Below are 24,904 nucleotides of genomic sequence, written 5' to 3' on the forward strand. Positions count from 1 at the left end.
AAACTTCACCAAACATGACTACTAGCAACATTCATGTAAAATATAAATAGAACAATCTAAATAAAACTACCATAATTAATTTAACTTTTTAAATAGGAATGTACAAGAGACCAAAAATGGATTCCATATATTGAGGAAAATTATTACATGGAAAAGAAGAATTAAAACATCACACGGTTCTTGAGGAGGAGAGAAGACCATTCTAACACAAAATACACAATGATAAATTCATCAATCCCAGTGAATGAGACTTCTAAATTAGTCACTGATTTGGACTCCCACCATTGAAAGAAACAAAACAACACAACATCAATGGAATCGGGATTTTTTTGGCTATATACATACAAGAAGTTATTGGTGGTTGAGATTAGGCGATGTGCGACACTCTGAAGGTGTGCTGGCCCAGACACTCGGTTATCCAAAAAAAAAAAAAAAAAAGTTATTGGTGGTCTAGAAACATTGCTTCACACTACTAGACACTTGACATTTATTCAGTTTTTACTAATATAACAAAAAGTATTGAATCTCATAATTTTATCTAATCATATCGAGTTGGTACACCATATAACAATACCTCAATACCACTACATAATTTTCCATATACCTACACATATGCCTATTTATCATTTGGTTGTACCTCATCATTAAAATGATCAGCAATTAAATAAGAATAAATTTAAAATTATAAAATTAGTCATAGAGTTTGACACAAATATATAGATATGTATAAAAAAATTTAAAAGTGAATCATACCAATAAATTTTATGAAATTATGTCTATTCATTTATATTTTGCGTGTTTTATTATGTGTTTTGTTATAAGAAAACTCATTGTTCCTTGTTTGGTTTTTATGAAAACAATAATGAGAAAAAGGAAAATATGACGGAAGAACTTGAGATATTTTTGGTTCTAGATATTATTTTTCTTTCTCTTGCTACTTCATAAAGATTTTTTATCTAACATTCTTTTAAGTGGGAAGAAAAACAAATTTTCCTTCACAACATTTTATGTTCTATTCAGTTAAGAATAAAAAAGAAAAGGGAAAAAAAGAAAAGAAAAAATAAAGAGGTTAGAGATACAAAGACAACATCATCAACGCGATTGAAGATCTTGAAATTTATGTCATTGATTTTGACGTTGTCTAGTTTTTGGAGCATACAAAAAATTTGTTATAATCATATAATTTTATCATATTTACTTCTAAAAATGAACAAGTATAATAAGCAGACTTCACTTCTCTCCCGTTGGGGATTCAATTTGAGAGAGTATTTGGGTTTATTATGCTCATTGTAAGCCCAATCTTAGTGATCAAAACTTTACTTTTTAAAACTTGCTGAGAAAAATATTTATTTAAAAAAATCAAAATGATTAGATTTCGGTAGCTATATGGTCTTAAAAAAATAGACTATTATTCTTGAAATTATATTTGTTGTCCATTTTTTTAAGAGAAATGTGATTCAAACATATAACTATCGAAATCTAATCATTTTGATATTTTACATTAATATTCTTCTCACCGAAATTAGGCTCACAATGAGCCCACTAAATCTAAATGCTCTCTTAAGTTGGATTGGGCTTAGATTTTTTTTTTCTTCTATGAAATTGCATGTTTGTATTAGAATAAAGGCTAATAAAAATCAAAACGTATCTATCAAATCATGCAAATCATGCAAGGATGATGGAATAATTGAGGGGGATTCAAAATTGATTTTGGCAACTGTATTTGAGATCCACATGTTTCAATCTAATCCTTCTTGTTATTTTATTTATTAGTTTGTTTCGTATCTTACAATTAAACAAGGTTAAAATTTCTCATCAGGTGTAACCATTGAAAGGATCCTCATAATCAAGGTGGAGAGATAGCTTATAGATTAAAAATATCATGAGAATTATATCAAAATATATACTAAAATTTTTAAAAATACCTACAAACATACAACAAAATAAATATAAAAAAGACACACATAAGTGAGGTATGGTGCCTTTAGTCAACAGACTATCCTTGTTGATTAGATTTTATTTTACTAACTTGAATTTTATAAGGATAATGTTTCAAAGCTCGAATCTTCTCCCCCTAATCCCCTGAATGCCCAAAACGGTCGTTTTGGGCATTCGTTTTTTTTTTCTTCGTCATCTTCGTCATGCAGGCTGAAACAAAGGGAGAGGAAAGGGAGAGGGAGAGGGAGAGGGAGAGAGAAAGAGAGAGAGAGAGAGAGAGAGAGGAGGCAGGTCGTCGTAACCCTCCGCCGTCGCCTCTGCCAGATCGTCGGAGACCCGCCTCTGCTGATCATCGTCGCAGCCTCTGCCTCGCAGCCCCCGCACCTCCTCCGCCTCCTCCTCCAGTCCTGTTGGCCCCCTCCAGTCCTCCCTCCTCCTCCTCCTCCTCCTCCTCCTCTTTCTTCCTCCCTTCTTCTTCTTCTCTTCTTTCTCTGATCTTCCTTCTTTTGAAAAAAAAAAAAAAAAATCAAAAACGGCGTCGTCGCAGAATTAGGGGGATTTAGGGGGGGGGAGCTTTCGAGCTCCCTAGCACGGTCCATTTTATAATCGACATTCATAAGTAGTGTTTTGAGCCAACAATTGTTCTCTTAAATGAATAAATAAGTAAAATATTTTTCAAAGGAAATTTTATTCGTATTTTTATCGCAAAAATATGACCTCTACAAAATTTCTAAACATCTTTTTAATATTGTGTGAAAGACATGCGACTTAATAAACTGAAAACATGAATAGGGTAGAGAACCAAATAGACATTGGCATCATTGGCAAGAACACACAAGAGGGGACTTTGTGATTAGGTTATTTAAGGGTTTAATATTACTCTAAACAACTTGTAACATGAAAAATTATGGTAACAGCATTCTCATACACTTGGGATTTTGGAGAAAAAAAGATTATATAGTGATACATCAACAGAAAAATAGATTATCTCTAGACTTGTGTTTTCTTGTACTGTCTATCACTTGTGGTTAGCTCGGAATAACAAAATTTTTAACCAAGCCATAATTCCAAAAGATGTGGTTATTAAATTGATTGTGGACATGATTAGGTTTCGGATACTGTCTTTTACTAACTTGAAAAGCTGCCCTAGTGACAAATGGTTGTTGAACTCCTGGAGTTTCCCTCAGTCTATCTTAAAAGACTATACAAGCATGGAAGGAGGCACTAGAATAATAAGGGTTAATGGAAGTTCAGTAAATGTGGGTTGAGTGAAAGTGAGCAAGAGTGTGTGTTTTCTAATGTTTTATTTCTTGTGTAGCTCAGTGATTGTTGGAATGAAGATAAAGTATAACCAATGTGGGTTGAGGGATGTGAGCACATCTATATTACCAACCTGTCATTGCCCTTACAGTTTATTTCTAACATACTACATATATAGCCATACTTTATCTATTTTGCAGGTACAAGAGGCTATGGAGGTATATGTTGAAAACATGCTGTATGGGTTGAATGATGGGAGCTTATATATTGTGTGCTTGTTTTTCTTTAATGTTTTATTTCTTATGTAGCTCAGTGTTTTCTGGAATGAAGATAAAGTATAACCAATGTGGATTGAGGGATGTGAGCACATCTATATTACCAACCTATCACTGCCCTTACAGTTTATTTCTAACATACTACATATATAGCCATACTTTATCTATTTTGCAGGTACAAAAGGCTATGAAGGTATATGTTGAAAACATGCTGTGTGGGTTGAGTGATGGAAGCTTATATATTGTGCGCTTGTTTTTCCTTGCCGAGTACTGTGAGCTTCTAAATAGAGGATTGAGTAATGTGAGCATATGTGTTACTTGTGTTGATGATTGTGATTTGGAAAAACTACATATGATCATACAACCTAGTCTAATTGAGGTGTTCTTAGGTAATATCTTATATTGGACTGGTTTTATTAACATAAAGTGAAAGAAAGTTGGGTACTGGGACTACTGGAATCAAAGGTAGCTGGGTTCTCCTTGTTAGAAGGAAGCTGCAAGCACAGATGGCTACTGGGAGCACCTAAAGTGTGAAGAAAGTTTTCTCTAATTTGTATATATTTGTCTAGTGCTAGTTTATGTCCAGATAGGACTTCTCTTGCACTACGTTTATCTTTGTTTTGGGTGGTTGAGAACGTAAAATATGTTCATGTTCAATATACATTCTGTATGAGGTTCCTGAACATATTAAAATCTTTTAATCTGAACAGATGGTCATTTTTTGTTGATTGCCATGGCAGATATGAACAGGTGAATAAATAGTCTAGTCTTTTAGTGGTGGCAGATTTTTGTTGTGTTGGCAATGCTGAACAGGTGGGCTGTTTTGCTTCGTTTTGTATAGCTTCTGTTAGGGCCTGGGGCATGCCCCTTGTATTAGTGTATCCTCTTGTTTTTTTAATTTATGACTTATTCACCAAAAAAAAAAAAAGCTTGGACTTGTGGTTCTTGCACTATATATCATCTCAAGTTCCTTCTAGTTTGGCTATGAAATCTAGTCAATATTAAATTATGTTATGAAGTTGTATTTGGATTATGAATTTGAATAAGAATTTAAAACGAAAAAGAAAAAAGTTGTGTGAAATATAGTTATGTTTCATTTACTTTTTTCCTTTCTCTTTTCAAATGTTCTACGCAAATTCATCATTCAAAAACAGTTTAGAAGAAGTTATAAATGCTAAATTCGCTCACTTAATTCAATAGATATGAATTATTAATTTTTATTATTTGACTATTAAATTAGGGAGACCCTTTTCAACAATTATTTAACAAAATTCAATTGTAAAATTAATATGATTATTTAATAAATATTTTAGTTTAAGCTCTTGAAAAAAGTATAATTATATATACTTTTCTTATCTTTTTATTATTTTTTTAAACTTGTTTTGTAACTAAATAACTTAAGAATTGAATTTTAAATATGAATTTGAGAGACTAATAAAATTCTTAATCAATCTCATTTTTGATGATTCCAATTGTTGATTGTAAGAACCTTTCATATATACATATATATATATATATATATATATATATATATATATATATATTATTTAGTAGTTTAATAATTGTATTCTTTTTTATAAAAAATAAAGTAATTTGAATTAAAAATAATATACTTTGCAGGAGTTTTTTAGGCATAGTTTGGGAAGTTGGTTTTGGTGGGTTAGGGGTTAAAATAGTTACAAAAAATAAAATAGGCTATTTTAACCACAAAAAATAAAATATCAAATTTAATTCATAATCATTACACTCCTCTCTTACAAAAAAAATCAAAAAAATTAAAAAATCAAAAAATTCTTTCCAAACTAAACTTTTTAACCTCAAATTAAAATAATCAAAAAACAAAAAATTAAAAAACCAACTCATTTCCCAGACGGATTATTAACTTCAAAATTAAGAGACGGATCAAAATCTCACAAAACGAACCCGTGAGTGGATTCTCTGTTTTCCAAGTTAAAAAACAACCATCCAATTGTCATGCAGTGACAAGGTTGTACGTTTAAGGGACCCACTAATCTGACGCATAAAGGAGAGATTATTCATTGTCAGAGGAGTATTGTTCCACTATATTCATATGTGGATACATGTCCAGTTGTCTTTTCAAAGGGTATAAACAAGTAGTGGGGATCTACTGTTTTCACCAATAATAATTAGGTTAGATTTGCCCCTGCGGCAATGAATAATTTCTCCACATAAAGACAATCGTACACCATGTGCTTTGCTGGCATACAGAAACAAATTGACACGTATTCAGTTTTCAAAGGTCGTTTTGTCGGACGCTGACTTGGACTGCAGTGACGTGGCCGAACCTCTCACGTTCTTTTCACGGTGGTCCGCTTCGATTCACGTTAAATGTGAAGGGCTCTTTTTGGAAGATAGCTTTTGATTTTTAATTTACTTTAAATCATATTATTTTTTATTTTATATATATTTTTTTAAAAAATAAAAAAATCAAATTTTCATTAATTTTTTAAAATAATTCTAAGTTATCGTTTGACAATTGACTTTTTTAATTAATTTTTAAATTTCTTGACTATTTTGTTTGATATTCAACAGTTTTAATTTAAAAGTCAAAAAATTACTAAAAAAATTAAAAAACTTATAATCTATACTAAAAAGTTAAAGATTCTATTTTTTTTCTATTTTTTTACATATATTTTTGTAAAAAATTAAAAAGTCATTCTAAATATACTAATTTTTTATATCTCATATTTTAACTAAAAAATTAAAAAATAACTAAAATAGTCCGTTCCCAAAATAGGCCTTAGTTTGACTCTTTTGACTTTTTTATTTTTATTTTTGTGAGAGAAAAAGGTAAATGATTATAATTTGAATATGACATTTTGTTTTATTGACTTATTTAGGTTATTTTATATTTTATATTTTTTTTAGCCAAAAAGCTATTACCGAACAACCCCTAAGACTGGTCTCTGATTAATATTTTATGTGGGCACTTCTATTTATTAGTTTATTAATTTATTTTTTATTAGATTATATTTTTATTTTTATATATATATTTTTTAATAAATAAAAAAATTAATTTATAAGGCATAATCAAAAGAATTCTTAGAGATTTACTGTATTACTTTTGGAAAAATTAGTCTAGAATCCCTCTCCCACATTTCGTAATGGAAGAGATCCACAATATTATTTTTTGATATCTAAGGTCCCTAAACATACATCAGAGAAATTTGTCTTCGAATAAGTCAATTTTTGACTCTTCAGTTGCTGCCTTGGGTTCAGTTGCCATTTTTAATCAATCTCTTACAAAACCTTGCCTGCAAGTGATAAACATATTGATAGAGAACCTGAGATAGATTTAGGCAAACAAAGCATATTCCGATCACAAAGGTAGAGTCTTAGCCCGAGAAATGGCGTCTTGGAGTTGAGACTGTGGAATAAAGAGGTATCGGAGCTGTAATGATCGTTAGAAACCACCATTGTTTCCGGCTAGATGAGAGAGAGAGAGAGAGAGAGAGAACAGAGGGAGAGCGAGAGAACAGAGAGGTGTCGGAGCTGTGATACACAACACACACAGACACGGCCAGCAGACAGACAACTCACACACACATGCACTCTCTCGCTCGGATTGTTGAGGAGGGTTGATTTCTCATTTGCAGACACAGATATCACATGCATCACACACTGATATAGACACACAGCATCACACTCGGATGAGGGAGAGGAAGATGGATACACGTTACACACCACAAAACACACAACACACACACGGCTATCACAGACCCATCACACACATGCAGAGAACACAAAATTCAAAATTTCTCTGGAGATAAATTCTGAATTTCTCTGGAGATAAATTTCGAAGTCAGAGAAATTTGGTTAAAACACATTATGAAAACACATTTGATAAATTCCGAAGTCAGAGAAATTTAGTTAAAACACATTCCGAAGTCAGAGAAATTCAAAATTCTCTAGAGATAAATCCAGAATTTCTCTAGAGAGAAAGAGAAATTTCTCTGGACCAATTTTCTCTAAATCAACTTGAGGGACCTTAGACATTATAAAAATATTGAGTGTCCTTTACACTGTAAAATCTTAATACCATGGACGTTAAAAAAAATTCCCCATTACTTTTCTAAGATTATTGTACTATGAAAAAAGATATATGAATGAAATTTTAATACCTAAAAAGCATTTAAATGACGTGATAAGAGGTATTTTATAATTTTAAATCATAATTAAGAGTGTGTTGCTTCAAAACAAAAATATCATAAATTACCACATAATTTTATATTAGTTTATTTATACAAAAGTTTTGTTTTCGTGAATAAAGTCATGACATGATTATGCAAATACTAACAACATTCTTGTGAATTTGAATTTTTTAAACCTTTAGGCCTCGTTTGCCATGTAACAATTTTAGTTCAAAAATTAAAAAAACTCTATACTTTTTGTACATCTTTTCATAAAAATTAAAAAAATCATTCCAAACATAGTAATTTTTTTTTCCTTCATATTTTAGCTAAAAAATCAAAAAATTACTAAAATAGTATATTTCCAAACGAGGCCTTAATCTCTTATAGATGTAAATATTATTGTTAATTTATTTCTTATGTCAATTTGATCATCATAGTTATAATTGTATCAATATTACTTGTGAACCTTTTTATATTTTGTCAAATTAGTTCAATTAATAAAATTAATCAAGGCACAAAATTACCCATTTACTTTTCTTAAAGCAATTGAGGAATTAGTATTTAATTTAAAACAATTTATTCCTTTTTAAAGGGTCATTAATTTTACTCGTAGTTTCTATCTAATTTCTTATTTAACGTTATTAATTGAATTAGAATGGTATGGTGCAAAAAATTAAATAACAAAATTAATATAATTAAAATTATAAATATCAAATTGACACGTGAGAGAAAATATTAAGACTAGAGCAAGTTAAAGGGACAAAATAGTCATTGCATGACCAAGGGAAGGCGCCCTATTGAGAAACTGGTGGCGAAAGAATCAGCGGTAGCTTCATGCTAAAGCTCATCAAAATAAAAACCAACTCAACAATTTTCAAAAATAGAAAATGTCACCAAAAGATTGGCATGCATTTTAAATTAACACTGTGATGGATGATTTTACAATACTCCTTCACTTGAAGTAAACTCTTAAAAAATCCTAACTCTGACACTTGAAATAAGAAAATATTTCGATCGGGAGTGCTGAAATTAGTACTCCGACGAGCAAGTCGTGTCTTGTTGAGAGAAAAGAAGTGTTTAAATTTTGGTAAGTTTTAGTGGATTAGAACATACCTTCATTTTTTTGAAAACCTTTCTTCTTTCGAAAACCTTTCTTTATACAAATCCCTCACTCAAATATTTTTCATGTAACTTTCATATCTAGCTTGTGATCGTCGCCATGTCAAAACCCATCCTCCTACTATACTTTCAAAAAATGAATAGCTTGGGCCCACATAAAGTGGACTAACGTGCTGACCTTATTTCACTACTCTGCGTCAATGCTAATGGCTACCAACATTTCGTACTCGGCACATGTCTCCAGTGGCGAAGCCACGTAAGGACTGAGAAGGTCACGTGCCCCTCCTAGATTTTATGATTTTTTTTTCACAAATATAAAGAAAATATTTTAAATAAAAAAATTACAAAAATATTATTAGAATGAAATGTTAATGACATTATAAAAATTATGAAAATAATAATGGTTGTTTTGATTGAAAATGAAGAGGCAACTATAAACCATATTATCTATGAAAATTTTAAATGTAACGGTGATATCATTATTATTGACGTACTTGTATAAGTAATCTCGCTGTAAAGATATAAAATTTATTGAATTGTTAGTTACATTTGACATGTGAGGCTCACTTTTTATGTGTTTATTTACTATTAGTTGATGATATCGCATACTAATGATGACATGATATTACTATTATATTAAAATTTTTAATCAAATTTTGTATAAAAAAATAATTTATCATTATATAATTTATTTTAAGACTTATATTCATATTTTTTTATATTGTCCATAATACACTAGTTACAAATAACATTATTGTTTTGATATTTCTCGAAATCAATTATAAAAACTTGCGTGAAATATTTTTGTAAATTTTTTTGATATTATAATTAATAAGTATCCTCTAATTTAACTTTCTGACTCCGCCTCTGCATGTCTCAATCTCTCTGGGCTAACTCGACGTTGAGCTATTTAAGTCCAATTGGCTGATTTTTTATTTTTTTTTTTTTTTGCAGTTAAATAGATGGTAATGAGAGAAAAAAATAAAAATAATTATGATTTTAATGTGACATTTTATTTTATTGGTTATTTTAGCATTTTTTGTTTTTATTGGTTAAAATAGTTAATAAACCCACATCAAAAACTACAGGGAACAATCTGTACTTTAAACAAATCTTAAGGAGTGCATTTGTAATTTACCTAATTTTTTATATTTTGTCAAATTAGTCCAATTGATAAAATTAATTAGGACATAAAATAATTTATTTACTTTTCTTGAAGCAATTTAGGAATTAGTTTAATTTAAAATAATTTATTCCTTTTTAAAGGGTCATTAATTTTACTCGTAGTTTCTATCTAGTTTCTAAGAATAATGATATATGCTATACTAATTGATGATGTGGCATAATTTAAAATATTTTTGATATTTATAATTTGTATAATGAGTGGAGTCAATATTAATATCATAATTAGTGTTGGTACACTAGTTATTATATTAATTGATACATTTAACATTACCGAATTTCTTATTTCCCGTTATTAATTAAATTAAAATGGTATAGTGCAAAAAATTAAATAACAACATTAATACAATTAAAATTATAAATATCAAATTGGCACGTGAGAGAAAAGACCAAAGCAAGTTAAAGGGACAAAATAGTCCTCGCATGATCAAGGGGAGGAGCCCCATTGAGAAACTGGTGGCGGAAGAATCAGCAGTAGCTTCATGCTAGAGCTCGTCAAAATAAAAACCAACCCAAAGATTTAAAATAACAGGAAATGGCACCAAAAGATTGTCATGAATTTTAAATTAACAATGTGAGGAGTGGTTTTATAATACTCCCTTCAGTCGAATGAACTCTTGAAAAATTCAAACTCTAGTACTTGAAATAAGAAAATACCTCGATCGGTGGTTTCGGAATTAATATTCCGACGAGCAAGTCAGCATCTTGTTAAGAGAGAAGAAGTGTTTAAATTTTAATAAGTTTCAGTGGATTAGAACATACCTTCCTTCTCTCGAAAACCTTTCTTTTATACAGATCCCTCACTTAAATATTTCTCATGTAGATTTCATATTTAGCTTGTGATCATCGCCATGTTAGGACCCATCCTTCTACTATACATTCAGAAAGAGATAGCTTGGGGCCACATAAAGTAGACTAATATGCCGATCTTATTTCACTACTTGACGTCAATGCTAATGGCTACAAACATTTCGTGCTCGAACCTCTTTGGCTTAACTCGACATTGAGCTATTTAAGCCCAACGGGCCCAAGTTAAATTTGGCCTATCAATGATGAATTTGGATGTACTCTGTTTGCTGACTAAGAAATTTACATACTCGGCTCCCACAAATAGTATATATAGAAAGTTAGTTTACGAGGTTACACTTTCGGTGCTTGCTTGGATTTTTTTTTTTTAGTTTGACTTTTTGGTTATTTGATTATTTTAACCTAATTAAAAATTTTATGTTTTTGATATTTTTTTTGTAGTTAAATAGATGGTTATGAGAGAAAAAATAAAATAATTATAATTTGAATGTGATATTTTATTTTATTAATTATTTTAGCATCTTTTACTTTATTGGTTAAAATAATCAATAAACTCACATCTCAAAAGATGCCTCAATGAATCTTGACCATCGATATAAGATTATGTGATTTTTTTAATGGGAGTGCTACATACTCTTAATTTAAATCCCTAAATTCATATATAATAATATGACAAGAGAGATGGATCTTATACGATTAAATATGTGATAAATTAAATTTTAATAACTATCTTATCATATCATTATGAATCAAATTATAAAAGATCATATATGGGGTATTAAACATTTTTTTCTCTTAATTTTTTTGATCTTAAATTATTCTTATAATAGTATTATTGTTTTAAAAATTAACCCAAATGTCACGCTCAGAGACGTAGAGAAAGAGAGAGGGCGGTTCAAGCCGCCCTGAACCAGTCTTTTCCACTGCCAAAAGAAGTATCGACATAGACAAAAGTCTCACTCTCAAAGAACTTAAAACATTACCACTTTATTACAACATCGGTAGTGCTTTAGTAAAATAATCATTCTTATAATTTTTAAATAAATTATTGGTCTGGTTTGAAAAGAAAGTTAGATTAAAATAATAACTAAAATAAAATATCACGTTTAATTCATAATTATTTTATTTTTTCTCCTATAAATATTAAATCAACTATAAAAAACAAAAAAATCAACTATCTTATCAAATATAACTACTTTAATTAAATTAAAATAATCAAAACAAAAAAAAATTAAATAATCAATTAAAATAATCAATAGCAACAACAATGTCTCTCTCTACGTAGTTTCCTAAAAAGTTGTGCTTGCCTTTTGTTTAGAAACTGCGGTTCCATCAAATTTTTTGACAACTTTTTTTCTTTTTTTTTTTTTTTAACGGAAGATAGAGAGCTACACATTCAGACAGAGAACAAAGCTAATAATTACGTGCAGAGAATATAAAAAAAATACTTACTTATAATTCTCAATATCAAAAAGTGTTCCACAATTTACCATATTAATAAGGCATTAATATTATTTAATTACTTGGGTTCAAATTTTCTAGATTTATCTTTATAATTTGCACAATAAAATGTTTAAAATTTTATGATTGATATCGTAAAAATTTATAACTTAATTACGACATTTGAAAAAATGAAGTTGTCACTTATGAATAAGTTAACGAGTAGGCATAGTTATAACAATTCATGAGAGGAATATCATACCCATAATTCATCATTTCTGACCAATAAGGTATCTCAATATCATAATAATTTATAGAATATTGTTACAAGTAAATACACTATATTATAATTTTACACATGCACAATATATAGAATTTTGAACATTTATGTTGTGCTTGGTCAAGAGATTTAAGGAGGGATTTGGAAAGGAAAATGAAAAAGGTAAGTGAAATGTGAATAAAATATATTTACATTTACCTAGTTTCACACACCTTTTCCTTTTCCTTTTCATTTTCTAAATCCCTCCCAAAATCTCGTAACCAAGCACAGCATTAAGGTATGTTTGATTACAAGGATTATAGCATAGGATTGGGATTGTTAGTCCATGAACTCACAATCTTATATATATATATATATATTTGATTTTAAGAAGAATCTATTAAGAAAGGCCAAACGACACTTACAAGAGTCACATATCGTGCTTGTGCTCGTACTTATACTGCGAAACAAAGTTGATCATAAAAGTTCGGTAATAGAGCATGTTTGAGATAAATTATAGACCCCAACTACAAAGAGGGTAAGTTAGACATCACCACCGATGGACTCACACACACATAACATCAAGAATAAACCCGCAAAACCATAGAAAATCAGAAGAATAAAACAAACCATAAAATAGCAATCAACGGCAAGGCAAACCCAAAGAAAAAGCTGGAAAAAAAACAAAAGGGAGAACAACTCACAAACCAAAGCATCATCAACAGTGACAACGAATCTGGCAGGAAAGGAGGAGGCAGGACAACCCACAATCTCATATTTGATTGTAAATTTTATTAATCAGATTACATGTACGATAGATATTCAATTTAATAAAATTGACGAATTTTTAATATTGAAAGGAATTGAGGATCATAATTTCAAGTATGAAAGAAAAAAATAAATTCATAATAAATGGTTATCTCACTAATTTATGAAGTTATTAATCCTACACTAATTTATGGAATTATTAACCCTTTCACTAGGCTAAAATAGAATGAAGTTGAATTACTATTCTTTTACAATAATTTTATTTATAATATATTTATAATTATTTTTATATGAATCAACAATGAATGGTAAGGATGTAAATAATGTGCAGGCTATCACAAAATATATAATTTTATTACAAAATTTTGCATCAACTACAAAATACATAATCTCGTCATAAATTAACGTAATAAAAAATTACAATATCAATTATAAAGTTTTAAATATTTGATTATGCTAATTTTAAAAATAAATATAAAAAATTTGAAATCAAGTAATTAAATAATATTAATACCTTAATAAGGGTAAATTGTGAAACACTTTGCGGCATTGAGAATTATATAAATACTACATATACATATTTTAAATTCCCTATAAGTAATGCACAAAATCCAAAAAGTATTGTGTAATTAACAAAGTGATGCCTTGTGATTGTACGCCTAAGTGAAAAATAAATAAAATTGTCAAAACAGTGCCGTTTGAAGGCACTGCAGTTCTTGCTGCCCTTTAGGGGAAGTAGTACCCCAAACCCGTTTCTCATTCTTTTCATTTCAATTATTTTATTTATACAGAAATTAATTATAAAATTAAATACAGCTTCATTACATAATTATTACTCACAAAAGGTGGGAACTATTTCATTTGAGGGGATTGTGTCTAGAGTTATGTGTTGTTAAATTTTTTCCTTTTATTTTTCTAATATTGAAGATGAAAAAATAAAATGAGCAATTTTTTATCTTGGAATTATTTTTTATTTATTTATAGTAATCAAGTGAAAATTGGAGAAAATAATAAGACAAGAAGTTTTGTAAAACACAAATCTAACTTGCACCTTCACGTTTTTACATATATATTTTTCATACTTCTCACTAATTTGTAAGAATTTCAATTATGCTGACAATTAGAAAAAACATTTACATAAATAGAATTTTTAAATAAAAAAATTGTGCAAAAATAACTTGACAACAACAATGATATTTGTAAAATAGTAATCCCACAGATTGAAACTTTAGATACATGAATCTCGATCACATACTATATTTCTTAATATTTTCATGCTTTTTATGTCTAGGGTTATTGTTTATAAAATTGCAAGACACAATCAGGTATGTAAATTGAATGGTCATGAAAGAACAAGGAACAAAAAGATTCTGCACAAATATTTTGACAATTAAGGTTTAACAAACCAAAGAAGAAAAGAAGAGAAGGAAGCTCCTCTTTATTGTTGTATTTAATTAATGTTAAGATGTATTTTTTTAAAGAAATGACATGCTTATGAATTTTAAAGACTCGCAAATATTCCTTATGAATCAAGGGTTGGAGAGATATCATTATAACAAATTCAAAATATTATGCGATATTATTTACATGGTGTAGTTAATTAATAATATAGTACAAAAACTTTACAGATAGAAGAGTTTCGACTCACATTTGTTAAATAAGTGGGAGATATATAATAATCCAATTAGTATATTTTGTGATTTCAAAATTATTTTATTTTTAAAAGTGTATTTACTAGTGACATTTTCAAAATTTTATCAGTATCTTTTTTTTAAAAAAAAAAAAAAAAACTTTTCGGATGATCTTTTAGTGACAATAGAAATTAGTTTTCGCTTTTGGAGATTAAAAGTTCAGTTATTAAAAAGGTTATATATGGTATAATAAATATATAAACAATAACACATAATTATACATAAAACATGATATTTTTAGAAAAATTATAGATCAATGTAAAAGATTAAAAATAATTACAAATACATGGAGGTTTAACTTTTTATGTGTAAAAAAATCACAACAAAAGTTTCACTCTTAACTTTTGATAAATAATTTTTTTTGTCTTTCAACTATCTGATAATTTCTCCATGTATATATATTGTTTTGTAACCTTTGCTTTAAATTATTGGAAAGTATAGAACTATTGTAATCACTTTTACTATATATACTATGAAATAAAAAGTTGCATTGCACATGGAAGTTTGCATAAAATTTCGTCAAAGTTTGTTTTGTTGCATCTTGTAAGCAAGCCTATCAACTTGGACGCAAGAGCTAGTTCCAAAAAAAAAAACTTTGACGCAAGGGTAACTTTTTGCAAGAATACTAGCATGTTCCAATGAATCATTTCTACAAAACGACATACAATTACTATCCAAAAATATATAAATATTGATACATATAGATTACCTACTGGCTTGTCTCCAATTATACTCAATCGATTTAGTTTGTTTTTTGGTTTTGTTGTTGTTGTTGTTTTTTTTTTTGGGTGATGAGTTTGCCACAAGTCTCATTGCTTTTTTTTCTTTTTTCTTTTTTTATAAAATTAGTAAATTATAATCATAAAATAAATTTAATTTTATATAAATAATAAGACAGACACCATATGTTAGAGATGAGAAGGGTCATCACATTTAGGTTTGCTTAACTTTTAGTATATACCTTTGCACCAAAAATAAATAATTTTATTATTAGTTATTATCTATATAATTGTAGGATATGTAACACTCTTCTACTCATCTGGAGATTATAAGAAGTTATGAATCATTAAACACATGTGAAAAGATGATAGAGGACAAAGTGAAAAATATAGATAATGAATTTGATGTTAAAAGAAGTTATAAAGACATAGAGATGAAGTGGAAGATCATGGAATGTGAAGTGTAGGAGATGGAAGGATATGATAGTTATTAGGTAGTTTTTTCCTATAAATGTTTGCCTATAAATAGCCATTCATGGCTACATTATAATGAACATTTTGAACTCAAATCAAAGACAATTGATTTATATTTTTTCTTATCATTTATATTTTTTGCATTTTATTTTCAACATTTATTTTTCAAAGCATAGGAGTAAAGGTAATTTTATGCACCTCATTTTCAAAGCATAGGAGTAGAGGTAATTAATTATTATTTTGATTGTTCACTCAATCACCCAAATTGTTCACATAATTATCTTTCTCTGCCTCTTTCTTTCTTCTTTTAAAATTTCTTTTCTCTACATTTGACAATTTTAAAGTTCTCTTCATCAAGATAAAAGAATCGTCAACACAATCGCCTGATAATTAGTTTGAATTTAATCTATAATTTTTTTTTTAATCTTTACTAATACACTCACATTTATAATATTTTTCTTCATAAAAAAAAATAAGCCAACAATAGCTTAGGCATGCTAGACTAACTTGAATAAGGCTTGCGGTTTAACCTTGATGTTGAAGCTTGGCTATATCGAATAGTCTGACCTGTTAACTTGTAGTTTGGCTATATCTAACAATCAGCCTGGCTTGCCAGCCAAAAATAAAGGGATGGGGAAAAAAAAAATAAAAAATAAATCTAAAAATAGTCCTGAAACTCAATTCTTTATACTATTTTGAAAAGATGGTTATAATCAGTTTTTTGGTGAAAAGTTACTTATAAACAGTTTTTTTGTGATAGAGGAAGTGGGTTCTAATCTGGGAAGTGGATTGTAACCCACTTTCCAAAATAGGTCTTGTTTGAACCAAACTCATTGGGCAGTTTGGGGTGGACAGCAGATATTTTAATTCGTTTAAATTGATCGAATTGAATTGATTCATCACATTTTAGATGGATGCATGATGATGAGCAGACGATTGTGAATTAATTTTTTTTAATCTATCTAATTTTAGACGGATGACGGATTCGATATTCCTTTGATTGCAACCGAATCACCAAACTGCGACCACCCTAATAATTTGTAAGATATTTTATTTATGTTTTCAATTGAAAAAAAGTTTAGATATTTTAGACGGATGTACATTTTGAATTTGTTTAGATATTTTATTTATGTTTTCAATTGAAAAAAGTTTAGATATGCTGTTGTGTTTTTAATTTGTTTTCGATTTAGAAATCCTTTTATCAAGTGGCAAGTGTTGATATTTTGTATTTTTGTGTGAAAAATATAAGGCTTAATTTTGTCATTTTTCTAAAAAATCAAATTAAATGGTTTTTTAATAAAAAAAGTAATGAAATAGTTTTGATAATGCATGATTTTTTTAGGATAAACTACCAATAGGTCTTAATAGTTGGACTTTATTTCTATTAAATCCTATGGAAAATAAATCTTGATAAAGTTGTCGCTAAAAATAATTTTTTTGTGATAATTTTAATATATGTCGCTAAAACTTGACAATTAGTGACTTTTTTTATCATGATTTTTATAAATTGTCGCTAAAACTTACAATTAATGACTTTTTTTATGACAAGTTTTTTTCTATAGGGCTTATTAGACAATAAGTCCACTTTTTAAGATCTACACGTAAGTATCCATTTTTTATATATATTTATTATCGGTTTTTGACAATTTACTTTATAATCTTTTAGTTATGTTGAGTTGAATTGTTATTTAAAAAAAATATATTGATAAGTTGTATTATGTTCAAAATTTGTAAAAGTTTAAACTGTTAAACTGATTCGCATCAATCCGCCAAGCCATTTGATCTGCATTCGTCAATCTAAGGGACGGATGCAAATTGATTTTTTTCATTCCACCAATCTAGCGGATGGATGACAAATTAAAAATTTTCCAGCCGAAACCGAATCGCGAACACCCCTATTAAGCAACGTGTGAGTGTAAATTTTTTGGCCCAGTGTCGACCCATGAGAAAAAGTTCGCCGGGTTTCATAGATGTTTAGAAATAAGTTTTGTTTTTATTTTTTTTAATTTTTAGTGAAATTTTAAAAAAAATCAATATATTTTACATTTTAGAGTTCAACTACTCAAGTGGATATTGTAAGAGGAGCTAATTTGAGCCCATTAAATTAATTAGGCCCAATAGTCCAAATTGGTGGGCCCGAATTTATCACGCGTCCAAGATTGGTGGGCCCGGATTTATCGCCATCAAACGGGCTGAATCGCTCTAAGCCTCGAAGGGGTTCGGATCCACGAACTTAGAGACTTAGAGACTTACTCGGGCCCGGACTCGAAAGGGTATTGAACAAGCCTAGAGATCCGAGGCACTCGGACTCGAAAGGATTCGGACCTACGAATCTAGAGATCCGAAGCACTTGGCTTCGAACGGATTCAGATGCAATCTAGAAGCCGCTCCGTTAATGAGTCCCAGAACACTTGCGGGCTCGGAGCTTTCCGGGATCTACGCACCAGAACCATGGGCGTAATGGAGTTCGAACAAAGGACCCGATCCCGAGGACGGTGAGTGGAGATAAATTCACTCTTCGGTTAAACTAGCCTATACCCGGGTCGAGGTGGCACGACCACGGGGGGTCCATGAGACTCGGCAATATTTTGCGGCAGGACGTCCTCTGGGACTACCCCTGACCCTTTGGGATGATTGGGGATCATTGGTTAGGTGTGGCTAAGAAGAAGGGTTCGCCGAGGGATTGATCTCCTCTTCGGGGTTTTCTCATCCTCGGAGAAGTCACCTCCTCGGAGAAGTCACCTCCTCGGAGAGGTCACCTCCTCGGAGAAGTCACCTCCTCGGAGAGGTCACCCCCTCGGACAAGGTGGTTAGAGAAAATATCCCCCATGTGCCTTGCACATGGGCTCCATCCTACATCATGAGGTGCCTATAAATAGCACCCACCCATAGCTTTACAAGGGAGGGATTTTGGAGATTTTTAACTCTTGGGAAAGAACTAATTTCCCTTCTCCATTATCAACCTTGAGAGTGAAAGTGGGAGATCAATGGGAGAGCCTTGCCATTATTCTATTCTCTAGCCATTTTGCCTTCTTCTTCACCCAATCTCTTATCTCCATCATCTCCTTTGTTGTTGTGTTCCTAAGTTGAGATTATTAAAGAATCTAAGCCTCTCATTATATTCTAGAGAATTCGAAGTTATTCTTCAAGGATCTTCGAAGATCTTCGAATTTTTCAACTCTTTTCCTTGAACCCTCACCTACATTTTGGCGACTCTGCTGGGGAGGCGGATTGGTTAATGGTCTCAACGAGATCTGGAATCCACACAACTCCAACAAGGATGGCGGGAGAAGATGAAGTTCACCAACAAGGATCCTCTAATGGTGGTGATGACAGAACCATTGCTCCAGATCAACCACTTTTGCTTGAAGCCATTCAAGGACTTCAGAATACTCAGCAAGAGATTCTTACCACTCTTCAGAATCTCACTCACACCATGTTGGTGATGAGTTCTAACTTTGCACCGGCGCCAAACGGAAATCAAACTGGTGGTGGAGTTATTCCCGCCGGAGCGCAAAATCAAATCCAAGGAGAAGTAGGCCCCAATCAGCCTATGGCTCATGGCAACACGGCCACAGTAACACATGCGCAAACCACAGTAGGCGGCAGCAGTTTGCCCATGCCCGGGCTCCATGGCGTGCCAAGCCAAGATCCAATGGTGACTAGGGGAGTTTCTGGTGTAATGAATGGCGCTCCAACGACTGCTGGTGTCCAGGAAAACATAAGGAGCATGATGGCGCAAAAGGGAGCTATGCCCGTACCTAATCTTGTTACGCCATCAGTAAATGTTACCCAAGCACCAAGCGGGCCTCCTTTGGTGCCGACAACAAATCTGCAAGCACAACTCGGTATAGCGGCGCCGTACGGTGGACTTTATGGGCCTCAATTCAATGTCCCATCACCAACTGGCTTGTCTATGGGCGCTGATGGCCAATATCGTCAAATGTCCTCACCAATGATGAATTCGCAGCACCAGAATGGCCAAGTCTCCCCTAGTTCAGTCTTCGGGTCCATAAGCCAAGTCCCGGGAATACCACCATCAAACTCTCTCCCTCAGCAGTTTCTCACTCTCGCCGATGTACAGGCCATGTTCGATCTCGAACGGGGCAAGAGGACCTTACCCTCTTTGCCTGATCCAGACGTCAAGCCGCCTTACCCCATTGAGATGCTGAGCTATCCATACCCTGAGGGGTATACAGTGCCAAAGTTCATCAAGTTCGACGGCAAACAAGGAAATGCCCGAGAACATGTTGTGCGATTCATCGAGACTCTGGGTATTCACGGTTCAAACCACGTCCTCCGACTGAGAGAATTCTCTAAGTCCCTCACCGACCAAGCATATAGTTGGTATGTTAATTTGGCCCCAAACTCTGTCCGAAGTTGGGAGGAAATGGTTAACAAATTCCACTCCAAGTTCTTTCAAGTGGCGGAGAAGGTGACCACACTTACATTGTGTAAAGAGAAGCAACAAGAAAGTGAAGACATCCTTGACTACGTCAAAAGGTTTCAGGACAAGGCCGTAGATTGTTATGAAGCAGTTGAGGAGAGTTATCTGGTTCAAATCTGTCTAGAAGGGGCATTGAGCAGGTACAAAATGTTTCTAGTTAATCACAAGCTACCCACCTTCTCGGCATTAATGGAAGCAGCTCGGAACATTAGCATTCCTCAGGCTCAGGAGTCCGGATTTAAGGCCAGTTACAAGACTAGTTTCAAATCGTCTCGTGGACCTATTGTTGCTGCTGCCTCTGCCCCAGATACCCGAAATTCACAAGGAGGAGGTCATAGAGGCCAGAAGAGAAAGCAATATAATGGTGAAAAGGGGAATGTTTCTTATCCATGTGGAATCGAGGAAGTGAAAGCTCTAGTTAAGGAATGGGTGGCTGACGGAGAGCTAAAATTGCCTTATGTTGAAGAAATGCCATCAAAAAAGGACCGTGAGAGCCCTGAATTTTGTGTCTACCATCGTACATTGAAACATCCGACAGAGAAGTGTTGGACTCTCAGGAAAATCTTCAGAGATAAAGTCGAAGCAGACGAATTGAGGTTCGAAAAGCGAGGGACTCAAGACATCCGAGAACAACCATATCCTCAACACCGAGACAAGGGCAAGAATGTTGCTATGATAGCTTATGAAGGCCCAATGATCGAGGCTATCGCTAATCTCGATGACGATGACTGTTATCTGGACGACATCCTCGAGCCAGAGGGTGAGCAAGTTTACTATGGAAGTGCTCTCGATCCAGAGGGCAGAACATTTATGACTCATGGCGAAGATCCCTTTGATCCAGAAGGAGGAGAAGAATACTATGGAAGAGGAGGACACCATGTTTATGTGGCATCTTATTTTGAGGAGACCGAGGAGATGGTTAACTACGAGCCTCCAAGAGTGGAAAAAGATCCGGATCACTATGCCAAAACCTTGCAAGACTGTGTAAAGTTCAAGCAGTTCTTTGACCAGCTTGGACTTTCCAAGGTGGCAAGAACAGAAATCACCAAGTCTATCATTAATATAGCCGAGGCACACCATGAGGAATTCATGTCGACTGAGGGATCTATCCCGAGGAAGGCAAAAGAGCAATCTAGTGCCATTACTTTCTCCGAGGTTGATCGGAAGTATCCTTTTTCTCACAATCGCCCGCTTTATGTGACTGCTTTTATTAACGGGGTTGAGTTCAAAAGGGCCTTTCTAGATAGTGGAGCCTCTATCAACATTATGACTCGCGCTACTCTAAAAAAGGTCGGAATCTCTGAAGAACGCATTGTGAAGCAGCCGATAGTCATCACTGGCTTTGGTGGAGAAAGGAGAGTTACTATCGGATGCGTAACAGTTGATTTAGCCGTTGGAGAGATTCGCTCGGCCACCAAGTTCCATATTATCGATTCTGAGGCAAATTATCACATCATTCTAGGGAGGACCTGGATGCATAGATATGGGGCTGTACCATCGAGTTATCATCAGTGTGTTAAGGCTAAATGGGGAAAGAAGACGGTGACAATTCAGGCTACAGAAAGGCCTTTCGAGATCCATGAAGCTCATTATTCTGATGTCATCTACTTCACCGAACTGGCTGTCGAAGAAGTTCCCACCACCTCTAAGCCTCGAGGGGTCAAAATTCCTCGTTGGGAGGATATCAAAGATGACAAGGAGCCGATGGCAGAGTCAAGTAAGCGGGCAATGTCTAGAACAGAAAGTCCGCCTATTCCGCGGAAGGTGATGAAAGTTCGAGAAGGAGGCAAGATGGTGTACTATTTATGAAGGTGCGGGGAGTCGGTTTCTTCAGTCACCGACTCCGAGTCAAAAGAAGAGCCTCCTGACAATGATATAGTAATAAAGCCTGAAGTGGCTCCAGAATGTATGCAAGATGGGCCGAAGCCTCAGCCCGAACAACTTATTGAAATAGATCTGAGTGATGGACAAGATGCACCGAGGCCGGTATTCGTAAGTTCGAGCCTTAGCCCAGAGAAGCGGGAACAGTTGTTGAAGTTGATAAGCCGATACTCAGATGTGTTTGCTTGGTCATATAAGGAAATGCCCGGACTAGATCCTGACCTAGTCTCCCATTATCTTGATGTGTTCCCAAACTCCAAGCCAATTAAGCAAGCTGCTCGAAAATATCATCCAGATCTCGAAGAGAAGATTAAGGAGGAGATTGAAAAACTTCAACAGGCTGGTTTCATCCGGCCAATACAGTACCCCACGTGGTTAGCAAACATCGTGCCAGTAAAGAAGAAGAATGGCCAAATCAGAGTATGTGTAGACTTTCGAGATTTGAACAAATCTTGCCCGAATGATGAATTCCCTCTTCCTCACATCGACACCCTCGTGGATACTACCTCGGGACACCAGATGTTCTCATTCATGGATGGATTCAGTGGATACAATCAGATTAAGATGGCTGAAGAAGACGCAGAAAAGACTGCTTTTAGAACACCTCTCGGAAACTTCTTCTATACAATCATGCCTTTCAGACTCAAGAATGCCGGTGCAACTTACCAAAGGGCTATGACTGCAATCTTTCATGACATGATCCATCATGAGGTGGAAGATTATGTTGATGATCTAGTGGTGAAATCCAAGAAAGAAGAAGACCATCTCCGAGACCTTGAGAAGGTATTCAAGAGGTGCCAGAAATTCAAAATGAGGATGAATCCTCTCAAATGTGCTTTCGGGGTGACGGCCGGGAAGTTCCTCGGGTTTCTTGTACATAGGCATGGTATCGAGGCAGATGAAGACAAGGTCAAATCTATCAGAGCAATGCCTCCCCCGCATTCTCAGAAGGAGTTAAAGAAGTTCCTCGGGAAGGTGTCTTATATTCGGAGGTTTATCCCAGCACTTGCAGAGATCTCTGCCCCTTTTGGTTCATTGTTAAAAGGAGATGCCAATTTCGAGTGGAACCAAGAGCACCAAAAGGCCTTCGAGAGAATCAAGGCGGCCTTGACCTCGCCTCAGACCAAGATAGCCCCGCAGCCCGGGGTGCCTCTAATGTTGTACTTAACTTCAACCCCCAAGTCCATAGGGGCATTATTGGTCCAAGATGTAGATGGAGTAGAACGCCCGGTGTATTATATCAGTCGGAAGATTCGAGGAGCAGAAGTCCGATATACTCCGGTAGAGAGACATTGTTTAGCTTTGGTATTCACTGCCCAAAAGCTCAGACATTACTTCTCAGCACATCATATTCAGATTGTTACTAGAAGTGATCCAATCCGATACCTCCTCAGCAAGCCTGCTCTAATCGGGGAGGTGGCAAGATGGTTGTTAGCACTGGGTGAATTCGAGATCACATGTGTAGCCCCCAAGGCGATCAAAAGCCAAGCCTTTGCTGGCCTCCTTGCTCAATTTCCAAGTGGTGACTATGAACCAGTGAATGAAGAATTAAGAGGAGAGGTGCATGCAGCTATGGCTTCCGAGGAAAGCTTTTGGACGTTGAGCTTTGACGGAGCAGCAGCCGGAGGAAAAGGAGGTACCGGATTCCTAGCCTGGTGTGTTGGCCAACAAAAAACAAGTTTCCGACTACAACAGATTCATGAAAAATCCTGCGGGGATGGGGATATCAGTCTGTACAGAAAGATCCAAAGACATGGCTATGATGGTATGTGACGGCCACAACCCGAGCAGCTGGTGAAAGCTTTCCAAATGATCTTGCAACTCTAGGGGCAAATGTCAACATTCCGTAAAAGAAGTCTACCTATGACATTTACAGTTTGCATTTACTGTATTGTCTATGAAGTTCTATCTTTCTTATGTTATGAAGAAATTTATTTCCTCCATATTATGTATCTCCATTAAAAGTTATTTTCTCTACATTGTATATCTTCATTGTGTTATGTTGCTTGAAACAGTTTTCAATTTTTGTTGCCCCTCAAAGAAGAAAAATGAATGGTAGACTCAGTTACCAACCTGAAGGGAGTTTTCTTAACACAGTAGAAGTATACTTCCACTCGGACCTCCGAAGAGCAGCCATGGCTTCCATCAATGCAAGCTTTGAGGGTTTTTTCTTGCTGAAGTAGAGTGTGTGCTCCCACTCGGACTTCCGAAGAACAGACCTCGCTTCCATCGGTGCGAGCCTCAAGGATCTTTCTTGCTGAAGTAGAGTGTGTTCTCCGCCTCAGACTTTCGAAGAACAGATCTTGCTTCCATCAGTGCGAGCTTCGAGGGATAGCCTTTGCTTCCATTAGCTGCCGAAGTAGAAGTGTGCATCCACTCGGACTTCCGAGAGACAGCCTTGTTTCTGCTCGGACTTTTGAGGGAGAGCCTTCCGAGGGACAACTCTTGCTCTCATTAGTGCGGGTCCGAAGAACAGCCCTTGATTTCATC

General features: G+C 33.6%; 1 long non-coding RNA gene across 1 annotated transcript; it reads left to right on the top strand.

Annotated features, from left to right (window-relative positions):
• The first annotated feature begins 2,506 nt into the window (after positions 1-2,506).
• LOC145801549 (uncharacterized) lies at positions 2,507-4,207 on the top strand. Its single transcript, XR_014343160.1, has 2 exons — positions 2,507-3,774; positions 3,863-4,207. It is a non-coding gene; the product is annotated as an uncharacterized LOC145801549 (long non-coding RNA).
• The last annotated feature ends 20,697 nt before the right edge of the window (positions 4,208-24,904 follow it).

Source organism: Camellia sinensis, chromosome 10 (genome assembly GCF_055761805.1).
Source record: "Camellia sinensis isolate YWXY chromosome 10, ASM5576180v1, whole genome shotgun sequence".
Classification (NCBI taxonomy): domain Eukaryota; kingdom Viridiplantae; phylum Streptophyta; class Magnoliopsida; order Ericales; family Theaceae; genus Camellia; species Camellia sinensis.